The 18,144-nt window shown below is 42.7% G+C and overlaps 1 long non-coding RNA gene across 4 annotated transcripts; it reads right to left on the bottom strand.

Annotated features, from left to right (window-relative positions):
* Window positions 1–1,836: 1,836 nt before the first annotated feature.
* On the bottom strand, window positions 1,837–16,997 carry LOC125748066 (uncharacterized). Of its 4 annotated transcripts, none has more exons than XR_007399459.1 (6): window positions 16,960–16,997; window positions 12,126–12,235; window positions 11,460–11,496; window positions 10,909–11,124; window positions 9,609–10,568; window positions 1,837–3,204 (listed from the first exon to the last, which is right to left on the bottom strand). It is a non-coding gene; the product is annotated as an uncharacterized LOC125748066 (long non-coding RNA). The 4 variants fall into 4 exon arrangements; XR_007399457.1 differs by lacking the exon at window positions 16,960–16,997 and adding an exon at window positions 15,620–16,107; XR_007399458.1 differs by lacking the exon at window positions 11,460–11,496.
* Window positions 16,998–18,144: the final 1,147 nt, after the last annotated feature.

The raw sequence follows: 18,144 nt of genomic DNA, 5'->3' as shown, positions 1-18,144 counted from the left end.
GACTCTGGTCATTAGTCCTTCACTGTCCTTCTTCACCGAATAGTTCTCCTGTGTTTTTGAGTTATATTTTGGGTTGTTATCTTGCTGGAGAATGAAGGACTGTCCAATCAGCCACAATCCAGGAGGAATGGCATGCCTTTGAAGTATGCGGTGCCAGCTGTGCTCGTACAGATTAGCATGGATTTGGTAAAGATCACAAACTCTTCTGCCAGCAAACCCTCCACTGAACATGAAGTGGCCCACAGGCAGGATCTAACAGACCTTCTGAACTAAACCCATCCTCCCAACCCCCCGCGGTCTCCCTGCTCCTCTACAGCCTGCCACAGGTCACAGAAAGTCTACATGTGAGGAAAACTGTCTCATGTTAATGCAGTTAATTTGTTTATGTATGGTTTCTTTTGAATGGTCTCAGTCTTAAAACAGTGTACTGAAATAATAAAATATAGAAAGTTATGGAAACCTGCCTTATGGAAGGTTGTGTCACTTGTGTAAGGGGACAGTTGTTGAATGGGGTCAGTTGTTGAATGGGCTTTTGACACATTTCAACCAACTGTGGCTATAGGTTCTTACACTCCTGTGTGCTTAAGGCCCTTAACCACAATTCTAAAGCTATCTATGTTAATTTAAAAGTACACCGATTAATGAGTAAATAGAGTTGATCCAACAATTGTCCCCAGTCTCACCCTATGTTGTTTTTACGCAGTGAATAAATAATGTTTTGATTACTTCCTGGGTCATCTACTGGGTTGCTAGCTCTAGTAAATTCCTGGGGACCGGTGGGATTGCTTGGTGACTTAGTTTAGTTTGGTTTCTAATGATTTCGAGAGGTCAGCTGCTTTTACAATTCAGTACTAGAGAGTATCAGTAGTATTATTACAAAGCAAAAAGCAAAGTAAACTTCATCCATGATGTCACGCCTGTCGGGACAAAGGACTCGTGGAGCAGGCAAGCAAATTGGAGAATGAAAAGGAGTTTTATTGAACTAGATGAAGAAAGTTTAGAAAAAAAATAATGGGATCACAGGGGATCAAAATGGGAGGATTGCGCACAGGCAACACAACCATATGACGTCACTGACTGGACTAACATGGGGCAACTAGCATCAGGTGTGGCCCATCAGGGCCATGTGAGGGAGAAGACAGAAGGCTCACGCAGACGTGTCGGTCAGGATGTGACAATATACCCCCCCTTGAAGTATCTCCTCCATGCTGGAAAAACAAACAGGGAAAAACAAACAGGGGAGGGATCCAAATGACAGGGTGTACACATGGGGAGGGAACAGACAGGAGAGTGCATGGTAGGACAATGCAGGACAAATGGCATGATAAGGGGCGCTGAACAGGCAGCAACAGAACAACGGGAAAGACAAGTGGATCAGACCCAGGACATGAGCAGATACCAGGGACAAACACTAGACATCGACAGGGACCTAGGAGCAGAAGAAATTGAGACAAAGACAAGAAGAGAATAGGACCTACCACGACACGGCATGCAAGTAGACTAGCAACAGAGACAAAAGAGAACAAAAGAGAGAGTTACTTGGGACACAGACTGGGCGAAAGCAAAGGCAGGACAGCACACTGGGACAGGGACTGGGCGAAAGCAAAGGCAGGACAGCACACTGGGACAGGGACTGGGCGAAAGCAAAGGCAGGACAGCACACTGGGACAGGGACTGGGCGAAAGCAAAGGCAGGACAGCACACTGGGACAGGGACTGGGCGAAAGCAAAGGCAGGACAGCACACTGGGACAGGGACTGGGCGAAAGCAAAGGCAGGACAGCACACTGGGACAGGGACTGGGCGAAAGCAAAGGCAGGACAGCACACTGTGACAGGGACTGGGCGAAAGCAAAGGCAGGACAGCACACTGGGACAGGGACTGGGCGAAAGCAAAGGCAGGACAGCACACTGGGACAGGGACTGGGCGAAAGCAAAGGCAGGACAGCAAACTGTGACAGGGACTGGGCGAAAGCAAAGGCAGGACAGCACACTGGGACAGGGACTGAGGCGCAACAAATGAAAATTGGGGCATCCAGGGAGTCTTCTGGACACTGAGAAGCTAGGCGACGACCCTGGGATGTGGATCCTCCTGGTCCCATCCACCGACAAGGGGGAGCCCATCCAGACATAAGGACCTGAGATTCTTAAAGGGCCAATGGGGGCTGAGGGCGCCGGGGGGGCAGCGGGACCAGAGGGCACCAATGGGGACTGCAGGACAGGAGGAGGAGGGCGCCATGGTTTATCTCCCCAAGGCCACAGCAGGAGAAGTGCAAATAGTACATTTCTGTCCCCATCTCCCTCTCCTCTTCTGGGCCCCAGCTGACACCGCTGACCACACCAGGACTTCAGACAGGGTTGGTGCAGAAGTTGGGCTGAGGCTTCCTCTACTTTCTCCTCCTGTGGCTGGAGATGGTGAACGAAGTTGCAGCGAGTCACGGGGAGCCTGCGAGCAGAGCAGCTTCATGCAGTGGAGAGGTGGGGCTCTGGAGGGATGAATGTGGGCATCTCATTTTTATCATGGAGGTGAGCCCAGACCGATCTCCACATGGTCAGGGCAACCCGCACGCCGGGAAATTCACTCAAGGTCATTATCGCTGAAGAGCATCGACCAGTGATTGTCCCCGAACCACCGAGGTCTGTGGACCTGAGGCTCAGGCTGAGGTAGGAGGCAGGGTGCAGGGGAATGCGTGCAAACGGAGACATGTAGCATGGGAGGCTCCCAGGGATTGTTGATAGGCAGTGTGCGGAATCCAGTCGTTCTGTCATGACCTCTGGGATGCGGCACTCGGAGGGCAGGCATGGTGGAGAAACAAAAAAGAAGTTTTACTTAACCTGATGAACAAGGATTATAAATAAATGGGATTATGGGGGACGGGAGGGCTGGCCACAGACCGCAAGATGGTGCAACACCAATGACCGGACTACCGAGGACGAGCCAAACAGTCTCAGTCCCTGATTCCCTGAGTGGGTGTCTGGGAATCTCATTACAGGGAGCTACACCTTCACCTACAATCAGGTAGGTTCTAAATTGATATGTAATATTTTATTTTTATATGTAACTGCTGGAGGCAGCATGTGGCTCAGTGGGCTGTGCCTGTAATCAGAAGGTTGCTGGTTCAAGCCTCACTTCAGCATGTCAGTGGCTCCTTGAGCGAGGTCTCCCTGGATGCTGCTATGGGTGGCTGCCCTTCACGGCCAGCTCACCTACAAAGAGCATAAAGAGGCCAAAAGAGAATTTCCTGTATATTGTTAATTTATGCTCTGGGGTCTTCTAGCACCTTTCTGCCAGACATGATTCTGATCTGAAATATAAATTTATCACATTATGGTACAGTTTATAGATTACACACCACTTAAACCATTACCAACGTTGAATACAGTAATAAAATACATTGAACATTATCACACATACTGTACTGTATTCTTTCTCTTGAATGAAAGGGATTCTGAAGTTTTAGTCTAATTCTCAAGGGATGATGGAGCAATGAACCACATGCTTTTTATACATTTTTGTAACAGACACTCGGATAATGCAGCAGTAAATGCAAACAGTGAGAATGGTAGAGGTAGTTTTCCGGGGAAGTGTGGGTGGGGGGCAAAGGGAGATGCCCTGGGCACGTCTGGGCCCGCAGGTTACATCATGTTGCAGCCTGTGATCGTTTGATGCATGGTTTTAAAACTCATGAATCTTTCATTTTTGGAATTTTTCTATTTTTTTTTCAGACTGCAATAAACTGGATAACTGAAATTGCAGATATAGGGGTCCCACTGCATACTGCATGAAAGTAAATTCGGTAGGTATTTTAACCAGCGAGACAGTCATCAGCCATTCGACAAATCTGTCCCAGACATTCACCATTGTGATGTGTCATCTCCTAATTAATATTATATGACTGAATAAAAATGGACAAATACTGTCGTGCCTATTCAGCTTTTGAAAATGATCCGTTTTCAAAAAAGTAACTTCATAACATGCATGCGTTTAAACATTCAGTAGTATTACCTTAATAGTAACTTAATATTTCTTTTTTTTTATTTTTATATGTGACCGTTTTCTTTTATTTATAAGGCAATAATTCATCCTCAGTGTTTTTTATGCTGTACTGATTCCTTGTGTGCAAATCTTTGTGGGATATGGAAGTAGTACTTCATTCACTAATTACAATTAGTGAAGAAACACCTCTCGTTAGCAGTTCAGGACAGCATTCAGCATGTCTGAGCTCTAGAGACGTACAGAATGTCCTATTTAAGGTACATGGTGCCAGACCACATTAGACACAGATGAAGGAAACGGTAGAACCTTATCGATGGGGGGGGGGGGGGGGGGGGGGAGGATCGGTATGAAAACCAGCCAACCCTGTTTGGCAAGATGCCGCAGCTCCAGAAATCTTGTAACTCTTCAATTCTAGCTAGACAGTATGACTTTGATATGAATCTGACGATGGTTTTCCAGTCACTCTCAGTATGTTACTGAAGGCACAAGCTTCAAGGTAATAACCCAAATACCCCAAAATATAGAAAGTAACATTACCAATAACATTAACTGCTTTTTAAAATATGCCATTTTCTTTGATATTTTTCAAATTGATTTAAATTTGAATGACAGTATAGAATAGAATAGAATAGAATAGAATAGAATAGAATAGAATAGAACCTCTTTAGTGTCATTGCCAATGTTAATTTTGTCAATGAAAATTTAAAACTCCTTCCAGAGAATTTTAGGAGCAGCAGCACAAATTTAAAATTCTTGCCAAATTTTACACTGTGTCACGATCGGTGCAGGACCTTGCGGCGATCGTGCGGGCAGGCGTGCAAAGACTAGACAGGCAGGCAGTATACGGGGCAAACTAGGGATTTATTAGAGGGTTCAGACACGGGGAACATCGATAAGCACATCTAACCACAATGACGGACAGGGGAAACAGGTCAGACCAGGACTTACAGTAAATACACCAAGACTAATCAAAGGAATCGGACAAAGCTGGAGACGATCAGGGAAGCACACGTGGGTAATCAGGGGGCGTGGCACACACGAGGAGCGGACGAGCCGGGCATGACACACACGAGGAGCGGACGAGCCGGACATGACACACACGAGGAGCGGACGAGCCGGGCATGACACACACGAGGAGCGGACGAGCCGGGCAAGACACACACGAGGAGCGGACGAGCCGGGCATGACACACTGGGCATCACACATTTCTTCGTCCCTAGGATGTACATATACACGGCCAGTCAAAAGTCTTTGCAGACCCTGATATATTATACATTTGCATGTTACTCACTTAACATTTACTAAAAATCTACTTATCACAACATAAGAAAAATAAAACAGTTAAAAAAAAGGAAAAACAAGGAAACATCCTATATAAATATGAACAGATGGGCATTGGTCTTGGTGGCCATCGTGCTGTGCTGCTGTTGCCGTCTTCATGGGAGTAAAACAAGACTTATACTGCCTTGCTATTTGTCAGCTTTGACAAATCTAATCCTTCTGGAACTCGACGTTGCCATGGCTGCTTAACCCCTTTGACCTTTACATTCACGCTTCAGGTCACATGTAGAATTGAACAAGACTCTGGCATTCCTTAAAACCAGGGGTGTCGTTAGGCCTATTTAAGGGGACTTTAGCCCAAATAAAATGTTTTACCCCCCTCAAATAAATGTACACTAGTTTAAATAATGTACGCCATTTCCATCAGACCCAGCTTAATGACGCTTAGCCCTCCCCCTTTCATAAATCGTCAGTAACGCTCCAGCCTTAAACTTAACAATTAAGGTATCCTTATTTATACATCATGGAATTACAGCAACGCAGACATCACTGTCTGCAATAGCACACGCCTCTTACTAACTAAAATTTTATAATTCCACTTCTGGGCAGTGCCATAGCCCCCACTACTGGTCAGCCATCTCTGCTCTTGGGGGGTTTTTTAATTTCTTTGACCACTGCAGGGACTGACCTTGGGGTGAATTTGCTGGGACATCCACTCCGGACAAGACTGGCGACTGTATTGAATGTTTTCCACGTGTGAATAATCTTTCTCACTGTTCAATGATGAACTTGAAATTCTTTGCAAAGTGCCTCATAACCCTTCCCAGGTTGACGGGCAGCAACAATTACTTCTCTACGATCATAACTTTTCTATTTGGCATTGTGGTAACACACACCTGAATGCTCCAGACCAGCAAACTCCCAAAACTTCTGCTTTTTTACCGGTGGTCACCTTTGCTGATGATCAGTGTATTTCAGTAACAACTGCAAGTTACCCTCTTAATTTAAAGTATAAAAATAACTCCATTGGCTAATTAGGACTCCCCTACTCGCATCTACCAAACACCACTGGCTACTAAGCAGCCGTGCTCTCCTAACCCCCCCGGGCCTAACTGTCGTCGTCCTACCACACTGGAACCTGACCCTGCAGCCCTCTATCTAGCTTCACCACCAGCAGCCCTAAACGTCATGCGAGCGACACCCAAATCCCTGAAGCCACGAGTTTAACAGGATATTCCTGGTCAAGCACCACCCTCCCCCCCGAGCTCTCGCACATTATTCATTCTACCTCTTTTAATACCGCACCCCTGACAGCCCAGATGTAGTCACTTAATTAACCACTACCTTCCACAAAAATCCATCCCCCACCCACACACACACACACAAATCACTTCATTACAATATCATAGTTTGTAGAGATGAACCCAAACACGTTTTCCTGGTAGTGTGGGCCAGAGGAAGCAGTAAGAGGATGGAGTGTGTTTGTCTCCGATTGGTTGGGACACCGGCAAGTTATCGTTACATCATGGTCAAAGGAGAGAAAAACTACGACAAAAAAGCGGCCACATTCATGTGGAGTCTTGCTCTGCTGTTACCAGCGAAAGGCTCTTGTCTGCACTCTGTAGATCTGGAGTCCGTGAAGATTTCGAAATGGTACTGGGGGGGGGGTTGTTTTTTTGTATGTTTTGTTTAAATGTGTTTAAATAATTTGACGATTCCACTTTTTCTTGGAATAAGACAAATTACGTAAATCAGATTCTTAAAAGGCTTTTCTGGTTGTTCGAGACATTTTCCATTTAGCATCCATACTGTCCAAGTGCATATAGTAATTCTACTCACAAGGGATTTACCCTGTAGGCGTTGCACGCCTTCACCTCTATGATCTTTTCCATTACACATCACCCAGGCACTGTGTGCCCCTTCCATTTTCAGCAGTGAGATACTCTACAAAATACTTAACATTAATAGCATCCTTAATATTGAATGCAGCAGGGACATTCAAACTACACTAATATGCAAGACCATCATCCACGAAGAGGACAGAGAAAAGAGGAAACAGCGTGGATTAGTGTTGACTTTAATGCGGGCAGGCCTTCATAAATCTTAGCACATTTCCATTGTGTGCCAGGGCCTTCAGATATTCACGCGCCCACACTCAGCGAGCTGAGACCTGCAGTCACACTGATGTTGGGATGCAGGCTGAGGAAAATTATCAGGAACTGGAGGAGGAAGGAATCCACCTACTGTAATTACAGTTTTAAGACACAGCAATTAAAAACGTCATGCCCAGTTTTACAAATCATAGTAGTAGGACATTTGAGACGTAGGATATTTGTGAAAGAGTATTAGCATTAATTCCTGATTTGCCTAAGACTGTATCCAGTCGTACCAATGGACACTGAATAATTGCAAATGAAACACTGTCATGCCCTGCTTGTGCACATCCTCCTGTGTGGCATGCCCCCCTCACTACCTCGTGTGGAATCCCGATGTCTTCAGCTGCTTCTCGTTGTTATTAATTAGTCTGGTGTATTTGAGTCCACTTTAGGGTATGTTCCCCCAGTCCGGTCATTAACGTCTAACATCTTTATGTTCCTGAGCGTGTTTACTCACAATAAATCCCTCGTTCACCCAAATCCTCGAGTCCTTCTCCTGTTTCCCTGGTCCGTGCTTGGTACATACAATGTTCTTATCAAACATTAAACCAGTTATCATACTGAGGCCCATTATCAGCAAACATCAGCCTGTATTCAATGACATGTTGTGTTTGCTAATCCAAGTTAAAAGTAAACAAAGAACTTTCTGAAGCTCATAAATTAGAGAAATTAAGGCTATTTCTAAGTGACCCCAAACATTTAACTGGCAGTGTATACTATGTGCATGAAGGATTCACAGCAGAGACACTGAAATCTAAGAAATATCGGCATGTACCTCCACACACACCCATAGCAGCTCTGTAGCCCTGAAAATTCCCAAAACCCATGGTGGGGGGGAGAGAGAAGAGATCCTAAGCATGTACCTCCACCCACACCTTTGTAGCCTGGCACTTGCCAAAACTGGTCGGGGGGACTTGCCAAACCTTGGAAATTTGCTGTAGGAGGGGGGTACATGGTTGGGAGAAAGAGAAGAATTCATTCAGGAGGGCTGCTAATGTGTCAAGATAAATTCTCAGGTGAGTGGGTGTGCATTCGTGCTCCAACATTTACTTCATACGCTGTTGGACGAAAAGGAGTTTTATATTTCTTGCAAAACAATTAACCTGACAGCCATATGACAGCTCATTTTAAATGATGTTGTTTTCTACGCTGTAAAAAAAACCAAAAAAAAAGTTTACGGTAAAAAACTGGCAGCTGTGGTTGCCAGAATTTCACTGGAAAAATGACAGTGAAACATTTTCTTCTTTTACGGAAAAAAGAATTATTGCTGTTAATTTTACTGTTTAAAATTGTGTTTGAATCAATATTATACTGTAAAAATAAAAGTTTTAACTTTTAAAAGGGGCTTTACTTTGCCATAACATGAACATGAAAATCCTGTATTAAAGAAAGCTGATGCCACAAAACATTTTCTTACCGCACAATTGAAGGTCTAAATTCTAAAATACAAGTTTTTATCGTTTTTAACATCCTAGAAGTTACTGCAAAAATTTATGTTTTGTTGTTTTAACTTTTAATAGCTTAATTTAGGGGTGGCATGGTGGTGCAGTGGTTAGCACTGTCGCCTCACACCTATGGGACCCGGGTTCGAGTCTCCGCCTGGGTCACATGTGTGCGGAGTTTGCATGTTCTCCCCATGTCGTCGTGGGGTTTCCTCCGGGTACTCCGGTTTCCCCCCACAGTCCGAAAACATGCTGAGGCTAATTGGACTTGCTAAATTGCCCCCATCCTGGGTTGTTCCCTGCTCCAGACCCCCTGCGACCCAGTAGGATAAGTGGTTTGGAAAATGGATGGATGGATGGATAGTTTAATTTAATATTGCAGACCTTCCCTGTAAATATTAAGGTAAAACATTTTCTACTAGTAACATTAAAAGGTGTTAGTACTGCTGATTTTACAGTTAAAACTTATTAAATTTAATACTTTACTGTTATAAAAATTTCTTTGTTTACAGAGACACTGTTTTACCTAATTATATCAAATTAATATATACAAATACAGCTGTACTTATTACATACATGCTAGAATGAGAGTCGCCCTATTGGTTGAACTTCTCAGGTTGTGTTGATATTTCAGTGTGGGAAGCAAAATAACATGTAACTAAATAAGCCAAGAATACAAGAGGGTGGCAGTTAAAGAAGAAGAGAAAAAAAGAGGTTTTTGCTCTCTTCACTTACCACAAACAATAATGCAGGGTGCTGGTGGGACATTCTCCATCTGAACCTCCTCTGGAAGGCTTGTCATCTCGATACAATGGAACAGATGCATCAACATGTTTGAGGAAGTTTAACAGACGTGCCCCCTTTTTGTCTACATTGGTATGGAAGGTCTCCATAAGATTCACACCAGTCAGTTCCTGGAAGTGCGCAGTCATACCAGCTTCTTTGAACAAAAAGGGCCATTCCTGGCATAGTGTATGGATGCTTGCACCTTTGTTGATGTCTTTACGCTGTGTGAAGTAGGTGCACTTGACTAGTTCTTTCACAACATCTATATTGTAGTTAATTTCTTTGAACAATTTCCTCATTTCTTCTTTTTTTTTTCAAGCTGACTCTCCACAGTCTCTGAAAGTGGCACGTTTTGGCTCCCAGCTAACACAGCCATATGTGTCTTGAACACTAGCTTTTTGTTCAGCAGGTATTTCGTCTGTATCGTTGTCATCTGATGCTGCCTTGCGTTTCATTATCCTCGGTGTGTCAGGTCGTTTGACATTTTCAACTCTTGACTGAAGTTGTTTTACCAGGGATATCCAAGTCCAATAACATCACCTTCAATCACATCTCGAAGAGACTTTGGATACCTGGCCCCCATCCTTTTTGCGATCTCTGCAGTATTGCGTTTGGTTGGATTCTTACAAATCTTCATCATTTCAGACACCACAATCCTTACCATTTCTCGTCGTCGTCGTGCACTTGGCCTTTTCTGTCTTTCCAAGTTCTGTACCAACTCCTCAGGGAGCTTCTGCCACGGTATCTCAAAACTGTCGGCCCAGCTTGACACAAATGGTGTACAGCCACCGGAAGGTGATGAAGTAGTGGTGGATGACCATGGTGAGGATGAAGCTGAGGCTGGAGAGGGAGAAGAATGGGTAACCACTGGAGAGGAGCACACCAAGTTTGGTGATGAAGTGCTTCAGTCTGTAAAAGTACAACAAAGGAGACATGAAAGCATAAAACCTTAAATGACGTTTTGCTACTGTGTTAATAATACATTTATAGATATTAAGGCTACAGAGTATGGTCAAAAGTAAATATGCCAATAATTCTTACAGATTGGGTTTCATAATTCAATTAAAATTAGTGAAATTGCTCCCTTAAACATATCTTTCATTTACACAGCGAGCATGCTTAAATAATGATGATGTGGCACTTGTACTCAGCAAAACTAAGATTTTAACTATTTCCAATTATTGTGCAGTCTTATTAGATAAAACCTGTACCCTGGCATGGAGTGGTGGTAATGTTTTACATTACTTACCATTTTGGGCCCAGGCAGCAACTAGTCTTCTGGCTTGTATGGGCTTTAAGACTGGCAGCAAGTCTCCTTCTGTAATATACTTTAAATCATCGGTGGCTGCAGCCCCAAGTGCCTTCAGAGTATCTTCAACCGACTTGACAACTTGATCAGAATGGTCCGGAAGGACTCTGGCTATTGCATCACTCATCTTCTGTAGCACCTGGGATTCAGTCATATCTGTAGAGACACACAAACAAATGGTTTGGCCTCTGGCTCACTAACATCAAGGAGTTTAGTCGGACAAGATGCTGTGTTTCAGTGGAACGACCCGGCATCCATTTTTCATGCAAGATGATAATGGCCACATGTCAATCAGTTCACTGATGAGTCTGCATTCTAATCTTCCAGTGTCATTTTTACAGAGAACATGTGGTAGTATGAAAGAAATTCTACATCATAAACTCTCATCAGAAAATGAAGTTCAGAATCATCTTTAACAAAAATGAGGAGTTCACCAAACTCCACTGACTCATCATTCTTCTTTTATTTGCAAGACTGGAGGACTCACTGACCCAGCAGAAAGGAAGGCCTGAAACATCTGATGTCTCTCTGAAAGAGTCAAACACAGATTTTTGAAATTTTTCAGATGTCTTGAGCATCTTTTGAAGTAACTATGTTTGCTCTCAAAACGCATAGTCCACAGCCTGATGAGTGGGCCAAATTTCAAGATAAGCCCTGGATAATGGCGTAAGTAATGGTGTTTAGGTCGTAAGTTGATATCTGGAAACAGTGCCTTTCTGGTTTCCAAATATCCTTGGATTAGAACATCCAGATAAGTAACCTGAGCCTTGGAAATTTGTTGAGCACAGATTATGTCTACAATGTCCTTAAGCTGCAAAGTTAACTGCCATACATTATCTTGGGGGTTCTGCACTTTGTCTCCAATTATCAGAGGTAAAAGTCTAAAGAAGTTCCAATTTTGAACAGCTTGTCCACTAAGTTTCATTGTTTTTGGATTGACCTCACAAGGCTTGGAGGAAGCATCTGTTCCTTTGTATTTAAACTGCTTGAGGCGCCTGTTCAAAATTGTGTAGGAGAACCATTTATTTGTCTTGATAAAGTACTTGAGGTAAAGAGCAACATCATTGGAGAGGACACCTTCGAAGACGTCATGACCAAGACATGGAGGCATGCCGGGTGTGCAAACATCAACGTTTTGTAAAGAATTAAATACAGACCTGAACTTTATCCATTGTACTTCTGGCATGTTTTCTGTCTCCAACTGTTCAGTGGCAGATCTGTATGTTTCTGGGGTCCACTGAGGTCCACAGATGGCTGGATCAGCACCCTGAAATTCAGTTCGAGATAACAGACAGTATCTGCATAAGTACTCAGATGAACTGAAATTTTCTGTAAAACCGCCAATACAATGAGAGCCCAGGTTGTCTCCGGCAATGCAGTAGAGAGCTCCCTTTCAAACAGATTTGTCTACCATTGTTATCCCATTCTCCTCTAGTACCTTCAAATCAGCCAGGAGTTCTGAAAAATCTTTGTCACGGCCAAATTCCTTAAAATCCTTCTCTCCACACAGTAAAACCAGTTGCATAAGATCAGGATTTGATCGGGCATGTGGGGGGATGTTGAGTAGAGTGAAGTACACAGCCAAAACCTTGTGCTTCTTTTTAGCAGAACCAAGTGGGTTCACAACTTCAGATGCATCCTGGTATAGAACCAACTTGAGACAACTTGGATTTTTCTGAAAAAATGGGTTTGACATAAACACCTTACCATCACAACAGTCACTGAGAACATCTGTTTTGGAAATATGGTTAGGATTTACTGACATGAGACCTTGCCAAAAACAAGATTCCAGCATACTTCTCAAAGTATTTAACACAGGAACATAATAGACAAATCTCTCTGTCCTGTTCTAGTCGCTGCCCAAAAACACCTTTTTGGGCTCAACGTATTTGAACACATCTTTAAAACACTGGGTTCTCGAGTAAGGGGTTCTCATCGGCCCTGTGTGACAAGCTGAGAACAAGTCAGATTGTTTTGCTGTTTCAGAGATTTTTACAATGTCTTCATCTGAAACTGACATATCTTTTAAAAGTGAGCCTAGTCTATTCAAAGTACAACCCCAAATCAGAAAAAGTTGGGACAGGGTGGAAAATGTGAATAAAAAAATAAAGCAGTAATTCACAAATGTCCCTTAACTTTTATTTCATTGCAGACAGTATGAACACAAGATAATTCATGTATTTTTTGGTCAACATCATCTGATTTGTAAATAAACATCCATTCTTGCCATTCAGGCTTGCAACACATTCCAAAAAAAGTTGGGACGGGGGCAATTCAGGGGTAGTAATGAGGCATAATAACTAAATAATGATGTGATTTGAAACTGGTGATGTTAACAGGTGATTGCAATCATGATTCAGTACAATAGCAGCATCGAGGAAAGGCCTACTCCTTCAGGAGCAAAGATGGGCAGAGGATCGCCAGTTTGCCATCAAGTGCGGGCAAAAATCTTTGAAATGATGAAGAAAAACATTTCTCAAAGAAAGATAGGAAGAGATTTGGGCATTCCTCCCTCTACAGTGCATAACATAGTGAAAAGAATCGGGGAATCTGGAGAAATCACCGTGCGCAAAGGCCAAGGGCGCAAGCCTAAACTGAATGGCCATGATCTCCGAGCCCTCAGACGGCACTGCATTAAAAACCGCCATTCATCAATAAATGATATAACTGCGTGGGCTCAGGACTACTTCAGGAAGTCACTCTCAAGCACTACAGTACGTAGCTACATTAGGAAATGCCAGCTAAAACTGTACTGTGCCAAAAGGAAGCCCTACATAAATAGCATCCAGAAGCGCCGTCGACTTCTCTGGGTTCGAAGGCATCTGGGATGGTCCATTGTGCAGTGGAAACGTGTATTGTGGTCAGACGAATCGGTTTTTCACATCTTTTTTGGAAGAAATGGACGCCATGTGCTGCGGACCAAAGAGGAAAAGGACCATCCAGACTGTTACCAGATACAAGTCCAAAAGCCAGGGTCTGTCATGGTATGGGGTTGTGTCAGTGCCTTCGGCAAAGGTAACTTGCACTTCTGCGATGGCACCATCAATGTTGAGAAGTATATCTCAGTTTTGGAGGAACAAATGCTGCCTTCAAGACGACGTCTTTTCCAGGGACACCCATGCTTATTTCAGCAAGACAATGCCAAACCACATACTGCGCGCATGACAAAGGCATGGCTGCATAAGAAGAGGGTGCGGATGCTTGACTGGCCTGCCTGCAGCCCTGATTTGTCTCCAATAGAGAATGTTTGGCGCATTTTGAAACGAAAATTGCGTCAAAGAAGACCCCGTACTGTTGCGCACCTAAAACATTGTTTGCAGGAAGAATGGGACAAACTAACACCTGCAACACTTAGTCACTTGATTTCTTCAATGCCTAAACGTCTTTTAAGTGTTGTTAAAAGACAGGGGAACTGTACAAAGTGGTAAATGCTGTACTGTCCCAACTTTTTTTGGAATGTGTTGCAAGCCTGAATGGCAAGAATGGATGTTTATTTACAAATCAAATGATGTTGACCAAAAAATACATGAATTATCTTGTGTTCATACTGTCTGCAATGAAATAAAAGTTAAGGGACATTTGTGAATTACTGCTTTATTTTTTTATTCACATTTTCCACCCTGTCCCAACTTTTCTGATTTGGTGTTGTATATGTCTGTCCCAATTCATGTGTATTCTGCATTTCTTCAACAATGGTTTGAATGGTGGATGCTGGAAGAAGATGCTGTCCCTGCAGTTTAATGTACAACATACATACATTTCTGAGATACAGGTCAGTGAAATTAGGCCCATCCACAACAGAGTCATCAGCATCTGAGACACTGGCAGCCGCCTGTACGATGCCACTTGTAGTGGGATTGTCTGACTTAGTATCTTTGGGTGATCCACAAATCACATTTTCCATACAATGTCTGTGTTTTCTAGACATATGGGAGGTAAATGAAGATTTTACAGAGAACACACTTTTGCATCCTCTCACTGGGCAAACCACAGGTTGTCCCTCTTCTATGTGTTCCTTTAAGTGAGCAACCAAAGCTTTCGTTCCGTCACACTGGTGTTCACAAAGAGAGACGTTGCATTTTAATGCCATGAAGGTCGTATCCTGAGAAACAGTTGTGGTACCACTGTGGTGGCGATGGAAATGAGATTTTAAAGCTGGATATCCAGAAAACACCTGCTTACAACTTGGTTCAACGCATTTAAAAATACAACGGGGATCATTACGATGCAGTTTGCAGTGCAAAATATATGCTTTAACAGACTGAACGGATAATCCACATACATTACAAAAATACATCTTCAATATTTAAATACACCAGTTATAGCTATTGTCAACACAAGTTGCAAGGTTAGCTAGCTTAAAGTTTGAGCCTGAACTTCTGAAGTCAAACGAGGAAATCCATACCGCCCTTATCTGAAGCATTAAAAGGCAGCTGCACTAACTAAACATTAATAAATGCCCTCTCCAAATCATGTCTAAACATGCATTATTTACATTACCAGGCTTTTTGCAAAGTATAATGTGGCTAATGTTAATGCTGTTAGCTAATGCAATGCAAAGGCAACACTGTCGTTTGTGACCTTCACTGTCTGTAACATAACACTCTTAATAAACAGAATAAAACAAGTTAAACTTTTATTATTTTCTGACCACGGTAATTGAAGACGGACTGTGGTTGAATCATTAGCCACTTCTTGAAACCGAAAAATTGCTGGCTTGTAGTGATGTGTCGGTCACGAACGAAACGGCTCTCGGAGCCGGCTCTTCGAAGTGAACGATCGGAGCCGGCTCCTGCCTGTGAGCCGGAGTCAGAGCCGCTTTTTTTCTTTCTCTATTTTTTCCACCCGCACGGATTGGTCAACTACACGATGCGTGTCTGCACTCAGTAGGAGGGGGAGGGGCGGTGCTACAGGGTGCGTTCGACTTGGGCTTTAAGTCTTAAGTCGTCTTGCTCTCGTGAGGTTTTTGTACCATGTGACATGGTCACGGATGGTAACGTTTTGCAGCGCCGGCTGAAGTCGGACAAAAAAAAAATCTAACCATGATGCATTACGTTGGGACCACAATGCACTGCTTTAAGCAAGCACTGCAAATGGCTGTGTGAAGTCGAACGCACCCATAGACAAATACAGCAATCACACGCACTGAGAGAGAAATAGGAATGAAAGAGATGTGCGCGACAAAATGAATGACTGCAGGAAACGGAAAGTAAAATTTGGATACATTTCAATTGCATTGATAATATGAAGACAGAGTGTAGAGCTTGCAAGGTTAAAATCTCATATCGGACAGGTTCTACAAATAGGCACATGAGAACTGTACATCCATCAGTGCAGTGGGAAGAAAAAAGACAAGCAAGTGAACCTGTTACTAAGGAAAGTGAAAGTTTGTCTACTGCAACTGTTGAAAGTGCCAGTTTGTCAATGTCTACACTGTCATCCAGTACAGCACCACAACCACCTAGACCTACAACCTAGAGCTCTATGAGACAGTTTCTGCAAACAGAACACAATTGATGAGGAATTGGATAAAATGATTGCGTGTGATTTCCAACCATAGTAATTCATTTCACTAATAATTTTACATTATTTCTGGTAATAAATTCATTTAAGCACCAAAGAAAATCTGAAGAGCCACTTGGGAGCCGAAAGAGCCGGCTCTTTTAAGTGAGCCGAGCCATAAGAGCCGGATCTCTTAAAAGAGCCGAAATTCCCATCACTACTGGCTTGCTGCTGTAGTCCAAAGAAAAATTTGTCTGGAGCGTTTCAGACGTTAGCGGAGCCAGATGCAGCGCCCTGATTGGCCAATAAGAATTTACACGCGTTGCGGTTAAACGATGCAATAATCCAGACTGCAGGGGAAAAACTACATTTTGAGATGCTTTTTAAGAGATTCTGTTCTGTTTGTCCATTTAATAATTGAATTTATCTCCTTTATGGTAATTAAAGACATACAAACAGAAAAGACAACCTTTACCGTTTCTCCCTTACTTTTTAGCGTCAAGCTCCGGGTACTGCAATTGTTCGTCGTCCTTTCAAAATAAAACTTCCCTTTTAATAGGAAATTACAAAATAAAAGCGATTACCTAAATTATCTATGCAAAAACCGTAAACAAGTTACATATTGCAAAATGTTATTGTGTTCCGTATGTTCGTTCTTTTATACAAAGGGTAAACCCAAAATAGTGGTCTCACTGTTAAAGCAGACCTTGTGAAATGTTTGTATGACTTTAGATGAGATATTAAAATCTATTATGTTATAATCTATTAGATTATAATCTATATCTAAGAAAAATTAAAACTCAGGTAACTCATTAGTAAAATATATATTGGTGGGATTTTTATGTTTGAATGATTCTGATCCAAATTTTATTCTATTATTCCTTCCAGTCATTATTTCCCATATAAAATTAGTTACCCCAGGCTGGCTTCTTAAAATATATATATAGAATGAGCCAGTCTTTTGTTTTTTTTAAAGGGATGGATCTTTACAATCCGACTTCCTTCAAAGACTCATTAATCCCATCTCTAATGCCGTCAGTGGATATACCGAATGACTGTTTCACCAATCAGACGTAGCCATGCAGTCACATGGCCATAAACAAACTGAATGGCACAAACAGCACAAACTCTTCACGCATATCAGTGGATTTTAATGATGGGAAGTCCAGCTCTTTGCAAAGCTTCGGCTCTTTTTGCTCGGCTCCCTTAGAAGAGCTGGCTCTTACGGTTCCCAAATGGCTTTTCATTCAGTATCGATCTGAGCCTTCCGTTTTAGTAATTAGAAGTCCAATTGTCGTAGAGTGGTTGTGGATCAGCTGGTAAAGTGGACCTCTTCCAGCTCTCTGTCGCACTAAATGTCTGTGTGAATGCCTCTTATACACCAAACCAACGTGAATAATACATTTTGGTGAACGCTATTAACTATTACAGAATACGTCCGCTATCACCAGAGAAGTAGGCTCTTTTTTACATTTTACAATACCAAACTGTATTTTTTACATAAAATACATGCAAATATTTGCAGTATTAACTATTATGTGTTGGATGTTGTCTTCATTTTCAGCACAAAATGCTGAATGTTGGATGTTGACTCTTATGTGAATTGCAAAAATCAAGGTACTGTTTAACCATTCAGCAGTTAACAGCCGTATTCTTTTCAAGATATAAATGTAA

Source organism: Brienomyrus brachyistius, chromosome 8, assembly GCF_023856365.1.
Source record: "Brienomyrus brachyistius isolate T26 chromosome 8, BBRACH_0.4, whole genome shotgun sequence".
Taxonomy (NCBI): Eukaryota; Metazoa; Chordata; class Actinopteri; order Osteoglossiformes; family Mormyridae; genus Brienomyrus; species Brienomyrus brachyistius.
This window is presented reverse-complemented; position numbering and strand designations above follow the sequence as displayed.